Here is a 16,304-nt window from a genome sequence, read left to right on the forward strand (position 1 = left end):
TCTCTATGTCTAGAGAATGAACTACCATTAGAGTTATGGATGGACAAGATTTGTCCACAATGTTCTCCAATATATTTTGGATATAGACAACATAGTATACCATAATGTATGAATGAAGGTGCTTAAGTTGTAGTAACAAGCGGTATTTTGGTTCATCCAAATCCTTCATTTTAAACTCCGTCATTTAGATGATTACATGTGTCGTCATTGCAGACACACAAACATGGATAATCATCATTGTAGGAGTAATCCTTGTGAATAAGGACCTCACTACGTCGATTGTACCATATGTACCGCCAACAATAAGTCTTATGGTGACTTACTGATTTTACACAATGTATGTTGCATTTTGTATTTCGATTCAGAATTGAGACTCCATCGGGAATCAATCATATATGTCTGAATCTAGTGATCGACATGGATATGTAATCACTACATCTATCAACTGCAGAGATAGATGATTTTGTACTGCCAATGATATAAGTTATCGGAAAGAGATTCCGCCTCTAGAGAATAGTTGGGTATCTGCGTGAACCCTTGTGCTACAATACTTGCTCTATGTTTCACCACCTCATTGTTCTCAATTCCGTTTCCAGAAGAAAACTGGTGTAGGTATTGCTTATGAATACCTTCCCATTATTGAGCAAGATCATTTCTACCTAGATTATACCCTTTGCTTGAGTTCAGTCCGAGTGTTGTTCACACTTTGCCATGGCCATGGTCTTTGGATCTGAATCATTTGAAAGGTTTTTGCAATCTAGTTGAGAAATATATGTCGACAATTGTAGACTTCCGGTTATATGATTCTCCAGAATCTATATATCAATACAGACTTGATGGAAATTGTTGGGTTTCGTAGTAATTTCAAAAAATTTCCTACGCACACGCAAGATCATGTGATGCATAGCAACGAGGGGAGAGTGTTGTCTACGTACCCAACGCAGATCGACTGCGGAAGCGATGACACGACGTAGAGGAAGTAGTCGTACGTCTTCACGATCCAGCCGATCAAGCACCGAAACTACGGCACCTCCGAGTTCGAGCACACGTTCAGCTCGATGACGATCCCCGGACTCCGATCCAGCAAAGTGTCGGGGAAGAGTTCCGTCAGCACGACGGCGTGGTGACGATCTTGATGAACTACAGCAGCAGGGCTTCGCCTAAACTCCGCTACAGTATTATTGAGGAATATGGTGGCAGGGGGCACCGCACACGGCTAAGGGATCGATCACGTGGATCAACTTGTGTCAACTTGTGTGTTTAGAGGTGCCCCTGCCTCCGTATATAAAGGAGCCAAGGGGGGAGGGTGCGCCGGCCAAGAGGGAGAGGCGCAGGAGGAGTCCTACTCCTACCGGGAGTAGGACTCCCCCCCCCCCAATCCTATTCCAACTAGGATTCCCAAGGGGGAAAGAGGGAGAGGGGTGGCCGGCCACATCTCCTAGTCCTAATAGGACTAGGGGAAGGGGGGAGGCGCGCAGCCCCCTTGGGCTGCCCCTTTCTCCTTTCCACTAAGGCCCATGATGGCCCATATGGTTCCCGGGGGGTTCCGGTAACCTCCCGGTAACCCGGTAAAATCCCGATTTCACCCGGAACACTTCCGATGTCCAAACATAGACTTCCAATATATCAATCTTTATGTCTCGACCATTTCGAGACTCCTCGTCATGTCCGTGATCACATCCGGGACTCCGAACAACCTTCGGTACATCAAAATGCATAAACTCATAATATAACTGTCATCGTAACCTTAAGCGTGCGGACCCTACGGGTTCGAGAACAATGTAGACATGACCGAGACACGTCTCTGGTCAATAACCAATAGCGGGACCTGGATGCCCATATTGGCTCCTACATATTCTACGAAGATCTTTATCGGTCAGACCGCATAACAACATACGTTGTTCCCTTTGTCATCGGTACGTTACTTGCCCGAGATTCGATCGTCGGTATCCAATACCTAGTTCAATCTCGTTACCGGCAAGTCTCTTTACTCGTTCCGTAATACATCATCTCACAACTAACATATTAGTTGTAATGCTTGCAAGGCTTATGTGATGTGTATTACCGAGAGGGCCCAGAGATACCTCTCCGACAATCGGAGTGACAAATCCTAATCTCGAAATACGCCAACCCAACATCGACCATTGGAGACACCTGTAGTACTCCTTTATAATCACCCAGTTACGTTGTGACGTTTGGTAGTACCCAAAGTGTTCCTCCGGTAAACGGGAGTTGCATAATCTCATAGTCATAGGAACATGTATAAGTCATGAAGAAAACAATAGCAACATACTAAACGATCGGGTGCTAAGCTAATGGAATGGGTCATGTCAATCAGATCATTCTACTAATGATGTGACCTCGTTAATCAAATAACAACTCATTGTTCATGGTTAGGAAACATAACCATCTTTGATTAACGAGCTAGTCAAGTAGAGGCATACTAGTGACACTTAGTTTGTCTATGTATTCACACATGTATTATGTTTCCGGTAAATACAATTCTAGCATGAATAATAAACATTTATCATGATTATAAGGAAATAAATAATAACTTTATTATTGCCTCTAGGGCATATTTCCTTCAGTCTCCCACTTGCACTAGAGTCAATAATCTAGATTACACTGTAATGATTCTAACACCCATGGAGCCTTGGTGCTGATCATGTTTTGCTCGTGGAAGAGGCTTAGTCAACGGGTCTGCTACATTCAGATCCGTATGTATCTTGCAAATCTCTATGTCTCCCACCTGGACTAGATCCCGGGTGGAGTTGAAGCGTCTCTTGATGTGTTTGGTCCTTTTGTGAAATCTGGATTCCTTTGCTAAGGCAATTGCACCAGTATTGTCACAAAAGATTTTCATTGGACCCGATGCACTAGGTATGACACCTAGATCGGATATGAACTCCTTCATCCAGACTCCTTCATTTGCTGCTTCCGAAGCAGCTATGTATTCCGCTTCACATGTAGATCCCGCTACAACGCTTTGTTTAGAACTGCACCAACTGACAGCTCCACCGTTTAATGTAAACACGTATCCGGTTTGCGATTTAGAATCGTCCGGATCAGTGTCAAAGCTTGCATCAACGTAACCTTTTACGGTGAGCTCTTTGTCACCTCCATATACGAGAAACATATCCTTAGTCCTTTTCAGGTATTTCAGGATGTTCTTGACCGCTGTCCAGTGATCCACTCCTGGATTACTTTGGTACCTCCCTGCTAAACTTATAGCAAGGCACACATCAGGTCTGGTACACAGCATTGCATACATGATAGAGCCTATGGCAGATGCATAGGGAACATCTTTCATATTCTCTCTATCTTCTGCAGTGGTCGAGCATTGAGTCTTACTCAATTTCACACCTTGTAACACAGGCAAGAACCCTTTCTTCGCTTGATCCATTTTGAATTTCTTCAAAATTTTGTCAAGGTATGTGCTTTGTGAAAGTCCAATTAAGCGTCTTGATCTATCTCTATAGATCTTAATGCCTAATATGTAAGCAGCTTCACCGAGGTCTTTCATTGAAAAACTTTTATTCAAGTATCCCTTTATGCTATCCAGAAATTCTATATCATTTCCAATCAGTAATATGTCATCCACATATAATATCAGAAATGCTACTGAGCTCCCACTCACTTTCTTGTAAATACAGGCTTCTCCGAAAGTCTGTATAAAACCAAATGCTTTGATCACACTATCAAAATGTTTATTCCAACTCCGAGAGGCTTGCACCAGTCCATAAATGGATCGCTGGAGCTTGCACACTTTGTTAGCTCCCTTTGGATCGACAAAACCTTCTGGTTGCATCATATACAACTCTTCTTCCAGAAATCCATTCATGAATGCAGTTTTGACATCCATCTGCCAAATTTCATAATCATAAAATGCGGCAATCGCTAACATGATTCGGACGGACTTAAGCATCGCTACTGGTGAGAAGGTCTCATCGTAGTCAATCCCTTGAACTTGTCGAAAACTTTTTGCGACAAGTCGAGCTTTGTAGACAGTAACATTACCATCAGCGTCAGTCTTCTTCTTAAAGATCCATTTATTCTCAATTGCTTGCCGATCATCGGGCAAGTCAACCAAAGTCCATACTTTGTTCTCATACATGGATCCCATCTCAGATTTCATGGCTTCAAGCCATTTTTCGGAATCTGGGCTCACCATCGCTTCTTCATAGTTCGTAGGTTCATCATGATCTAGTAGCATGACTTCCAGAACAGGATTTCCGTACCACTCTGGCGCGGATCTTACTCTGTTTGATCTACGTGGTTCAGTAGTATCTTGATCTGAAGTTTCATGATCATTATCATTGGCTTCCTCACTAACCGGTGTAGGTGTCACTGAAACAGTTTTCTGTGATGAACTACTCTCCAGTAAGGGAGCAGGTACAGTTACCTCGTCAAGTTCTACTTTCCTCCCACTCACTTCTTTCGAGAGAAACTCCTTCTCTAGAAATGATCCATTCTTAGCAACGAATGTTTTGCCTTCGGATCTGTGATAGAAGGTGTACCCAACAGTTTCCTTTGGGTATCCTATGAATACACATTTCTCCGATTTGGGTTCGAGCTTATCAGGTTGAAGCTTTTTCACATAAGCATCGCAGCCCCAAACTTTAAGAAACGACAACTTTGGTTTCTTGCCAAACCATAGTTCATAAGGCGTCGTCTCAACGGATTTTGATGGTGCCCTATTTAACGTGAATGCGGCCATCTCTAAAGCATAACCCCAAAATGATAGCGGTAAATCTGTAAGAGACATCATAGATCGCACCATATCTAGTAAAGTACGATTACGACGTTCGGACACACCATTGCGCTGTGGTGTTCCGGGTGGCGTGAGTTGTGAAACTATTCCACAGTTTTTCAAATGTACACCAAACTCGTAACTCAAATATTCTCCTCCACGATCAGATCGTAGAAACTTTATTTTCTTGTTACGATGATTTTCAACTTCACTCTGAAATTCTTTGAACTTTTCAAATGTTTCAGACTTATGCTTCATTAAGTAGATATATCCATATCTGCTCAAATCATCTGTGAAGGTGAGAAAATAACGATATCCGCCACGAGCCTCAATATTCATCGGACCACATACATCGGTATGTATGATTTCTAACAAATCTGTTGCTCTCTCCATAGTACCGGAGAACGGTGTTTTAGTCATCTTGCCCATGAGGCACAGTTCGCAAGTACCAAGTGATTCATAATCAAGTGGTTCCAAAAGTCCATTAGTATGGAGCTTCTTCATGCGTTTTACACCGATATGACCTAAACGACAGTGCCACAAATAAGTTGCACTTTCATTATCAACTCTGCATCTTTTGGTTTCAACATTATGAATATGTGTATTACTACTATCGAGATTCAGTAAGAATAGACCACTCTTCAAGGGTGCATGACCATAAAAGATATTACTCATATAAATAGAACAACCATTATTCTCTGATTTAAATGAATAACCGTCTCGCATTAAACAAGATCCAGATATAATGTTCATGCTCAACGCTGGCACCAAATAACAATTATTTAGGTCTAATATTAATCCCGAAGGTAGATGTAGAGGTAGCGTGCCGACCGCGATCACATCGACTTTGGAACCGTTTCCCACGCGCATCGTCACCTCGTCCTTTGCCAGTGCCCGCTTATTCTGTAGTCCCTGTTTCGAGTTGCAATAACCAGTATCAAATACCCAGGTGCTACTGCGAGCTCTAGTAAGGTACACATCAATAACATGTATATCATATATACCTTTGTTCACCTTGCCATCCTTCTTATCCGCCAAATACTTGGGGCAGTTCCGCTTCCAGTGACCAGTCTGCTTGCAGTAGAAGCACTCAGTTTCAGGCTTAGGTCCAGACTTGGGTTTCTTATCTTGAGCAGCAACTGGCTTGCTGTTCTTCTTGAAGTTCCCTTTCTTCTTTCCTTTGCCCTTTTTCTTGAAACTAGTGGTTTTGTTAACCATCAACACTTGATGCTCCTTTTTGATTTCTACCTCCGCAGCTTTCAGCATTGCGAAGAGCTCGGGAATAGTCTTGTTCATCCCTTGCATATTATAGTTCATCACGAAGCTCTTGTAGCTTGGTGGCAGTGATTGGAGAATTATGTCGATGACGCAATCATCCGGAAGATTAACTCCCAATTGAATCAAGTGATTATTATACCCAGACATTTTGAGTATATGCTCACTGACAGAACTGTTCTCCTCCATCTTGCAGCTATAGAACTTATTGGAGACTTCATATCTCTCAATCCGGGCATTTGCTTGAAATATTAACTTCAACTCCTGGAACATCTCATATGCTCCATGACGTTCAAAACGTCGTTGAAGTCCCGATTCTAAGCCGTAAAGCATGGCACACTGAACTATTGAGTAGTCATCAGCTTTGCTCTGCCAGACGTTCATAACATCTGGCGTTGCTCCAGCAGCAGGCCTGGCACCCAGCGGTGCTTCCAGGACGTAATTCTTCTGTGCAGCAATGAGGATAATCCTCAAGTTACGGACCCAGTCCGTGTAATTGCTACCATCATCTTTCAACTTTGCTTTCTCAAGGAACGCATTAAAATTTAACGGAACAACAGCACGAGCCATCTATCTACAATCAACATAAACAAGCAAGATACTATCAGGGACTAAGTTCATGATAAATTTTTAAGTTCAATTAATCATATTACTAAAGAACTCCCACTTAGATAGACATCCCTCTAATCCTCTAAGTGATCACGTGATCCAAATCAACTAAACCATAACCGATCATCACGTGAAATGGAGTAGTTTTCAATGGTGAACATCGTTATGTTGATCATATCTACTATATGATTCACGCTCGACCTTTCGGTCTCCGTGTTCTGAGGCCATATCTGCATATGCTAGGCTCGTCAAGTTTAACCTGAGTATTCTGCGTGTGCAAAACTGGCTTGCACCCGTTGTAGATGGACGTAGAGCTTATCACACCCGATCATCACGTGGTGTCTGGGCACGACGAACTTTGGCAACGGTGCATACTCAGGGAGAACACTTCTTGATAATTTAGTGAGAGATCATCTTATAATGCTACCATCAATCAAAGCAAGATAAGATGCATAAAAAGATAAACATCACATGCAATCAATATAAGTGATATGATATGGCCATCATCATCTTGTGCTTGTGATCTCCATCTCCGAAGCATCGTCATGATCACCATCGTCACCGGCGCGACACCTTGATCTCCATCGTAGCATCGTTGTCGTCTCGCCAATCTTATGCTTCCACGACTATCACTACCGTTTAGTAATAAAGTAAAGCATTACATCGCGATTGCATTGCATACAATAAAGCGACAACCATATGGCTCCTGCCAGTTGCCGATAACTTGGTTACAAAACATGATCATCTCATACAATAAAATTCAGCATCATGCCTTGACCATATCACATCACAACATGCCCTGCAAAAACAAGTTAGACGTCCTCTACTTTGTTGTTGCATGTTTTACGTGGCTGCTACGGGCTTAAGTAAGAACCAATCTCACCTACGCATCAAAACCACAACGATAGTTTGTCAAATAGACTCCGTTTTAACCTTCGCAAGGACCGGGCGTAGCCATACTTGGTTCAACTAAAGTTGGAGAGGCAGTCGCCCACAAGCCATCTCTGTGCAAAGCACGTCGAGGGAACCGGTCTCGCGTAAGCGTACGCGTAAGGTTGGTCCGGGTCATCTCGTCCAACAATACCGCCGAACCAAAATATGACATGCTGGTAGGCAGTATGACTTGTATCGTCCACAACTTACTTGTGTTCTACTCGTGCATATAACATCAACATCAATAACCTAGGCTCGGATGCCACTGTTGGGTTTCGTAGTAATTTCAAAAATTTTCCTACGCACACGCAAGATCATGTGATGCATAGCAACGAGGGGAGAGTGTTGTCTACGTACCCAACGCAGACCGACTGCGGAAGCGATGACACGACGTAGAGGAAGTAGTCGTACGTCTTCACGATCCAGCCGATCAAGCACCGAAACTACGGCACCTCCGAGTTCGAGCACACGTTCAGCTCGATGACGATCCCCGGACTCCGATCCAGCAAAGTGTCGGGGAAGAGTTCCGTCAGCACGACGGCGTGGTGACGATCTTGATGAACTACAGCAGCAGGGCTTCGCCTAAACTCCGCTACAGTATTATTGAGGAATATGGTGGCAGGGGGCACCGCACACGGCTAAGGGATCGATCACGTGGATCAACTTGTGTCAACTTGTGTGTTTAGAGGTGCCCCTGCCTCCGTATATAAAGGAGCCAAGGGGGGAGGGTGCGCCGGCCAAGAGGGAGAGGCGCAGGAGGAGTCCTACTCCTACCGGGAGTAGGACTCCCCCCCCCCCAATCCTATTCCAACTAGGATTCCCAAGGGGGAAAGAGGGAGAGGGGTGGCCGGCCACATCTCCTAGTCCTAATAGGACTAGGGGAAGGGGGGAGGCGCGCAGCCCCCTTGGGCTGCCCCTTTCTCCTTTCCACTAAGGCCCATGATGGCCCATATGGTTCCCGGGGGGTTCCGGTAACCTCCCGGTAACCCGGTAAAATCCCGATTTCACCCGGAACACTTCCGATGTCCAAACATAGACTTCCAATATATCAATCTTTATGTCTCGACCATTTCGAGACTCCTCGTCATGTCCGTGATCACATCCGGGACTCCGAACAACCTTCGGTACATCAAAATGCATAAACTCATAATATAACTGTCATCGTAACCTTAAGCGTGCGGACCCTACGGGTTCGAGAACAATGTAGACATGACCGAGACACGTCTCTGGTCAATAACCAATAGCGGGACCTGGATGCCCATATTGGCTCCTACATATTCTACGAAGATCTTTATCGGTCAGACCGCATAACAACATACGTTGTTCCCTTTGTCATCGGTATGTTACTTGCCCGAGATTCGATCGTCGGTATCCAATACCTAGTTCAATCTCGTTACTGGCAAGTCTCTTTACTCGTTCCGTAATACATCATCTCACAACTAACATATTAGTTGTAATGCTTGCAAGGCTTATGTGATGTGTATTACTGAGAGGGCCCAGAGATACCTCTCCAACAATCGGAGTGACAAATCCTAATCTCGAAATACGCCAACCCAACATCGACCATTGGAGACACCTGTAGTACTCCTTTATAATCACCCAGTTACGTTGTGACGTTTGGTAGTACCCAAAGTGTTCCTCCGGTAAACGGGAGTTGCATAATCTCATAGTCATAGGAACATGTATAAGTCATGAAGAAAGCAATAGCAACATACTAAACGATCGGGTGCTAAGCTAATGGAATGGGTCATGTCAATCAGATCATTCTACTAATGATGTGACCTCGTTAATCAAATAACAACTCATTGTTCATGGTTAGGAAACATAACCATCTTTGATTAACGAGCTAGTCAAGTAGAGGCATACTAGTGACACTTAGTTTGTCTATGTATTCACACATGTATTATGTTTCCGGTAAATACAATTCTAGCATGAATAATAAACATTTATCATGATTATAAGGAAATAAATAATAACTTTATTATTGCCTCTAGGGCATATTTCCTTCAGAAATATCGTTACCCATGGTGACTGCTCGCGATTTCCCAATGCGATCGAGTCAGGTATTCCGATGTCCTGGTCATTGTGTGCACTATGACCTGGGTTGGTGGAGGTTTCCCGTCCACTGGGTGTATACTACCTAATAGGTGTCTGTCAACGTGAAGTTGACTTGTATTTACTGATTCACAGGCCTTGATATCCTTGCTTGCGGGAAGCTGAATCCCGATGTACTTCTACCATACATCTCCCCTTGTTGCTATGAACAGGGAGTGGAGTGAATTTTGTTGGTACCATCACTCTTTCAGGCATATTTTTGTAGGATTATAGGATTGTGTGACACCTTTATAGTCAGTAAATGAATCTGGCAGGTTATTTGCAATGTGATGCAAATCTTCTGAACGCATGGTTCAGATCTTTGAGTATGTGGATTTGAGGCAGAAAATGTGTTGAACATTCCACTAATTTCCTGGCATTCTTTATGGTACTTGAAATCTCCCCCTAATGCCTGGAAATGTTCCTCATTGAATCAGCATACTGGCCTTGAATAACTCCCGATGTGAGGGGCTTGAGGTATTGACGGAAATACAGTTATTCCTCACATAGATCCCAACTATATGTTGAGGGGCCAATGATGTATGCCGGTGGTGATATCGGTATGCAACCGAATTACCGCAGATAGGAAATACTTGGTAGGTATACACATATCAAAGATAGTGGGGAATAATATTATGCAGTTCTGTCATGAGCGTGTAAAACTACATGACTCCAACGTAAAGTTGGTAAGTTGCAATTCCAAAGTAAGATAATGCAGTGAGCTTAACTCTTTGGATAGGATTCTACCAAACCATTTTGAGTCTAGACATTAGGACAAATTGCTATATTTCAATCCAAAAGCCATAGAGATGGCCCTCAAGGAGAATTCTGCAATGTTATCCATTCAATTTGCTTGAAATCAATGTCAGGATAATGGCCAATGGTTTCGTGTGAATAAAGCACACACTTAAGACCATTATGTAGATATGTCTTTTAGAACCATGGATACCTGAGTAGTCTACTCAATGGCTGGGAAGAGCCACTTACCTCGACTTGATGCATTCAAGGAGTCTGAGTGGTCCAGCGAAGACTTTAAGGTGTGCGAGCCTTAAAATTAGCTTCCCTGTGTCACTTGTAGTGCACATAAAATCCAAATGTTATTAGAATTTAGCATCATAACAATCATAAACCAGTGGAATTGTTGATAGTTTCGGTTTCAACCCAATGTCAATGATGACCAAAGCAGGAATGCCAAGTTTGTCATGCAAAAGACACTCTGGAAAACTATCTCGTACGCAACATGTGCTACGGGTTTTGTAGTATGTGTAGTGCAATGCCGATGATACATAGAGAATGTGCTTGCCATATCCGTTGCATATGGTAAAGAGAAGATATTTCTCTTTGTTGTCATCATAAGTTTCGCTATGGAAACTATTTTGACGGATACCTCTATAGTTTAGTAGGGTACGAGTTAAACCTAGGAAGCAATAAAGCATCCCGATGTTACTCGGGTACCCACAGGGATAGTAAATATGACTCGAGTTGAGCCAACAAATACCTCATCACGCCTAGCAATTTTAAAATATCTCTTTTCTCTCAATGAGAGTGGAAACATTGGACTTCCCTGAGTATAGAGTTTGTGGTGCATATGTCTGTTGGGGAACGTTGCAGAAAACAAAAATTTTCCTACTCGTTTCACCAAGATCATCTAGGAGTTCATCTAGCAACGAGTGATTAGATGCATCTACATACCTTTGTAGATCGCGCACGAAAGCGTTCAAAAGAACAGTGATGATGTAGTCGTACTCGACGTGATCCAAATCACCGATGACCAGCGCCGAACGGACGGCACCTCCGCGTTCAACACACGTACGGAACAGCCACGTCTCCTCCTTCTTGATCCAGCAAGGGAGGGAGGAGAGGTTGAGGGAGATGGCACCAGCAGCAGCACGACGGCGTGGTGTTGATGGAGCTACAGTACTCCGGCAGAGCTTCGCTAAGCACTATGGAGGTGGAGGAGGTGTTGGGGAGGGAGAAGGAGGCAACCAAAGGCCAAGGCGTTCAGGTATGAAGTCCCTCCTCTCCCCCACTATATATAGGGGTGCCAAGGGGGGGTGGCCGGCCCTAGGAGATCCAATCTCCTAGGGGGTGCGGCGGCCAAGGGGGGTTCCCCCCCCCAAGGCACCTAGGAGGTGCCTTACCCTCCTAGGACTCTTGCCCCCCTTAAACCCTAGGCGCATGGGCCTATGTGGGGCTGGTGCCCTTGGCCCATTAGGCCAAGGCGCACCCCCTTACAGCCCATGTGGCCCCCCGAGACAGGTGGACCCACCCGGTGGACCCCCGGGACCCTTCCGGTGGTCCCGGTACAATACCGATGACCCCGAAACTTGTCCCGATGCCCGAAACAGGACTTCCCATATATAAATCTTTATCTCCGGACCATTCCGGAACTCCTCGTGACGTCCGGGATCTCATCCGGGACTCCGAACAACATTCGGGTTACTGCATATACATATCCCTACAACCCTAGCATAACCGAACCTTAAGTGTGTAGACCCTACGGGTTCGGGAGACAAGCAGACATGACCGAGACGACTCTCCGGTCAATAACCAACAGCGGGATCTGGATACCCATGTTGGCTCCCACATGCTCCACGATGATCTCATCGGATGAACCACGATGTCGAGGATTCAATCAACCCCGTACGCTATTCCCTTTGTCTATCGATATGTTACTTGCCCGAGATTCGATCGTCGGTATCCCAATACCTCGTTCAATCTCGTTACCGGCAAGTCACTTTACTCGTACCGTAATGCATGATCCCGTGACCAGACACTTGGTCACTCTGAGCTCATTATGATGATGCATTACCGAGTGGGCCCAGTGATACCTCTCCGTCATACGGAGTGACAAATCCCAGTCTTGATCCATGTCACCCGACAGACATTTTCGGAGATACCCGTAGTCTACCTTTATAGTCACCCAGTTACGTTGTGACGTTTGGCATACCCAAAGCACCCCTACGGTATCCGGGAGTTACACGATCTCATGGTCTAAGGAAAAGATACTTGACATTGGAAAACTCTAGCAAACGAACTATACGATCTTGTGCTATGTTTAGGATTGGGTCTTGTCCATCACATCATTCTCCTAATGATGTGATCTCGTTATCAATGACATCCAGTGTCCATAGTCAGGAAACCATGACTATCTGTTGATCAACGAGCTAGTCAACTAGAGGCTCACTAGGGACACGTTGGTGTCTGTTATTCACACATGTATTACGATTTCCGGATAACACAATTATAGCATGAATAAAGACAATTATCATGAACAAGGAAATATAATAATAATGCTTTTATTATTGCCTCTAGGGCATATTTCCAACAGTCTCCCACTTGCACTAGAGTCAATAATCTATTTACATTGTGATGAATCGAACACCCATGGAATTCTGGTGTTGTTCATGTTTTGCTCTAGGGAGAGGTTTAGTCAACGGATCTGCTACATTCAGGTCCGTATGTACTTTACAAATCTCTATGTCTCCATCTTGAACATTTTCACGAATGGAGTTGAAGCGACGCTTGATGTGCCTTGTCTTCTTGTGAAACCTGGGCTCCTTGGCAAGTGCAATAGCTCCAGTGTTGTCACAGAAGAGCTTGATCGGCCCCGACGCATTGGGTATGACTCCTAGGTCGGTGATGAACTCCTTCACCCATATTGCTTCATGTGCTGCCTCCGAGGCTGCCATGTACTCCGCTTCACATGTAGATCCCGCCACGACGCTTTGCTTGCAACTGCACCAGCTTACTGCCCCACCATTCAAAATATACACGTATCCGGTTTGTGACTTAGAGTCATCCAGATCTGTGTCGAAGCTAGCGTCGACGTAACCCTTTACGACGAGCTCTTCGTCACCTCCATAAACGAGAAACATTTCCTTAGTCCTTTTTAGGTACTTCAGGATATTCTTGACCGCTGTCCAGTGTTCCTTGCCGGGATTACTTTGGTACCTTCCTACCAAACTTACGGCAAGGTTAACATCAGGTCTGGTACACAGCATGGCATACATAATAGAACCTATGGCTGAGGCATAGGGGATGACGCTCATCTCTTCTATATCTTCTGCCGTGGTCGGACATTGAGCTGAGCTCAATTTCATACCTTGTAACACAGGCAAGAACCCTTTCTTGGATTGATCCATATTGAACTTCTTCAATATCTTATCAAGGTATGTGCTTTGTGAAAGACCTATGAGGCGTCTCGATCTATCTCTATAGATTTTGATGCCTAATATATAAGCAGCTTCTCCAAGGTCCTTCATTGAAAAACTTTTATTCAAGTAGGCCTTGATGCTGTCCAAGAGTTCTATATCATTTCCCTTCAAAAGTATGTCATCTACATATAATATGAGAAATGCTACAGAGCTCCCACTCACTTTCTTGTAAACGCAGGCTTCTCCATAAGTCTGTGTAAACCCAAACGCTTTGATCATCTCATCAAAGCGAATGTTCCAACTCCGAGATGCTTGCACCAGCCCATAAATCGAGCGTTGGAGCTTGCACACTTTGTCAGCATTCTTAGGATCGACAAAACCTTCCGGCTGCATCATATACAATTCTTCCTTAAGGAAACCATTAAGGAATGCCGTTTTGACGTCCATTTGCCATATTTCGTAATCATAGAATGCGGCAATTGCTAACATGATTCGGACGGACTTCAGCTTCGCTACCGGTGAGAAAGTATCATCGTAGTCAACCCCTTGAACTTGTCGATAACCCTTAGCGACAAGCGGAGCTTTATAGATGGTCACATTACCATCCGCGTCTGTCTTCTTCTTAAAGATCCATTTATTTTCTATGGCTCGCCGCTCAACGGGCAAGTCAGTCAAAGTCCATACTTTGTTTTCATACATGGATCCTATCTCGGATTTCATGGCTTCTAGCCATTTGTCGGAATCCGGGCCCGCCATCGCTTCTTCATAGTTCGAAGGTTCACCGTTGTCTAACAGCATGATTTCCAAGACAGGGTTGCCGTACCACTCTGGTGCGGAACGTGTCCTTGTGGACCTTCGAATTTCAGTAGGAGCTTGATCAGAAGTATCTTTATCATTAACTTCCTCTCTAGTTGGTGCTGGCACCTCAGGAACATTTTCTTGAGTTGCGCCATTTTCCGGTTCAAGAGGCAATACTTCATCAAGCTCTACTTTCCTCCCACTTACTTCTTTCGAGAGAAACTCTTTCTCCAGAAAGGACCCATTCTTGGCAACAAAGATCTTGCCTTCGGATCTGAGGTAGAAGGTGTACCCAATAGTTTCTTTTGGGTATCCTATGAAGACGCATTTTTCCGATTTGGGTTCGAGCTTTTCAGGTTGAAGTTTCTTGACATAAGCATCGCATCCCCAAACTTTTAGAAACAACAGCTTAGGTTTCTTCCCAAACCACAATTCATACGGTGTCGTCTCAACGGATTTCGACGGAGCCCTATTTAAAGTGAATGCGGCGGTCTCTAAAGCATAGCCCCAAAAAGAAAGCGGTAAATCGGTAAGAGACATCATAGATCGCACCATATCTAACAGAGTGCGATTACGACGTTCGGACACACCATTACGCTGAGGTGTTCCAGGCGGCGTGAGTTGTGAAACTATTCCACATTTTCTTAAGTGTGCCCCAAACTCATGACTCAAGTATTCTCCTCCACGATCTGATCGCAGAAACTTGATTTTCCTGTCACGTTGATTTTCAACCTCACTCTGAAATTCCTTGAACTTTTCAAAGGTTTCAGACTTGTGTTTCATTAAGTAGATATACCCATACCTACTTAAATCATCAGTGAGGGTGAGAACATAACGATAGCCACCGCGAGCCTCAACACTCATTGGACCGCACACATCAGTATGTATGATTTCCAATAAGTCGGTTGCTCGCTCCATTGTTCCTGAGAACGGAGTCTTGGTCATTTTACCCATAAGGCATGGTTCGCACGTGTCAAATGATTCATAATCAAGAGACTCTAAAAGTCCATCAGAATGGAGCTTCTTCATGCGTTTGACACCTATGTGACCAAGGCGGCAGTGCCACAGGTATGTGGGACTATCATCATTAACCTTACTTCTTTTGGTACTCACATTATGAATATGTGTAGCATCACGTTCGAGATTCATAAGGAATAAACCATTCACCATAGGAGCATGACCATAAAACATATCTCTCATAAAAATGGAACAACCATTATTCTCAGATTTAAAAGAGTAGCCATCTCGAATTAAACGAGATCCCGATACAATGTTCATGCTCAAAGCTGGCACTAAATAACAATTATTAAGGTTTAAAACTAATCCCGAAGGGAGATGCAGAGGTAGCGTGCCGACGGCGATCACATTGACCTTGGAACCATTCCCGACGCGCATCGTCACCTCGCCCTTTGCTAGTTTCCGCTTATTCCGCAGCCCCTGCTTTGAGTTACAAATGTGAGCAACTGCACCGGTATCAAATACCCAGGAGCTACTACGGGCACTAGTAAGGTACACATCAATTACATGTATATCACATATACCTTTTGTTTTGCCGGCCTTCTTATCCGCTAAGTACTTAGGGCAGTTCCGCTTCCAGTGACCGCTTCCCTTGCAATAAAAGCACTCAGTCTCGGGCTTGGGTCCATTCTTTGGCTTCTTCCCGGCAGCTTGCTTGCCGGGCGCGGCAA

The sequence above is a fragment of the Triticum aestivum genome, chromosome 4A, assembly GCF_018294505.1.
Source record: "Triticum aestivum cultivar Chinese Spring chromosome 4A, IWGSC CS RefSeq v2.1, whole genome shotgun sequence".
Lineage (NCBI taxonomy): Eukaryota > Viridiplantae > Streptophyta > Magnoliopsida > Poales > Poaceae > Triticum > Triticum aestivum.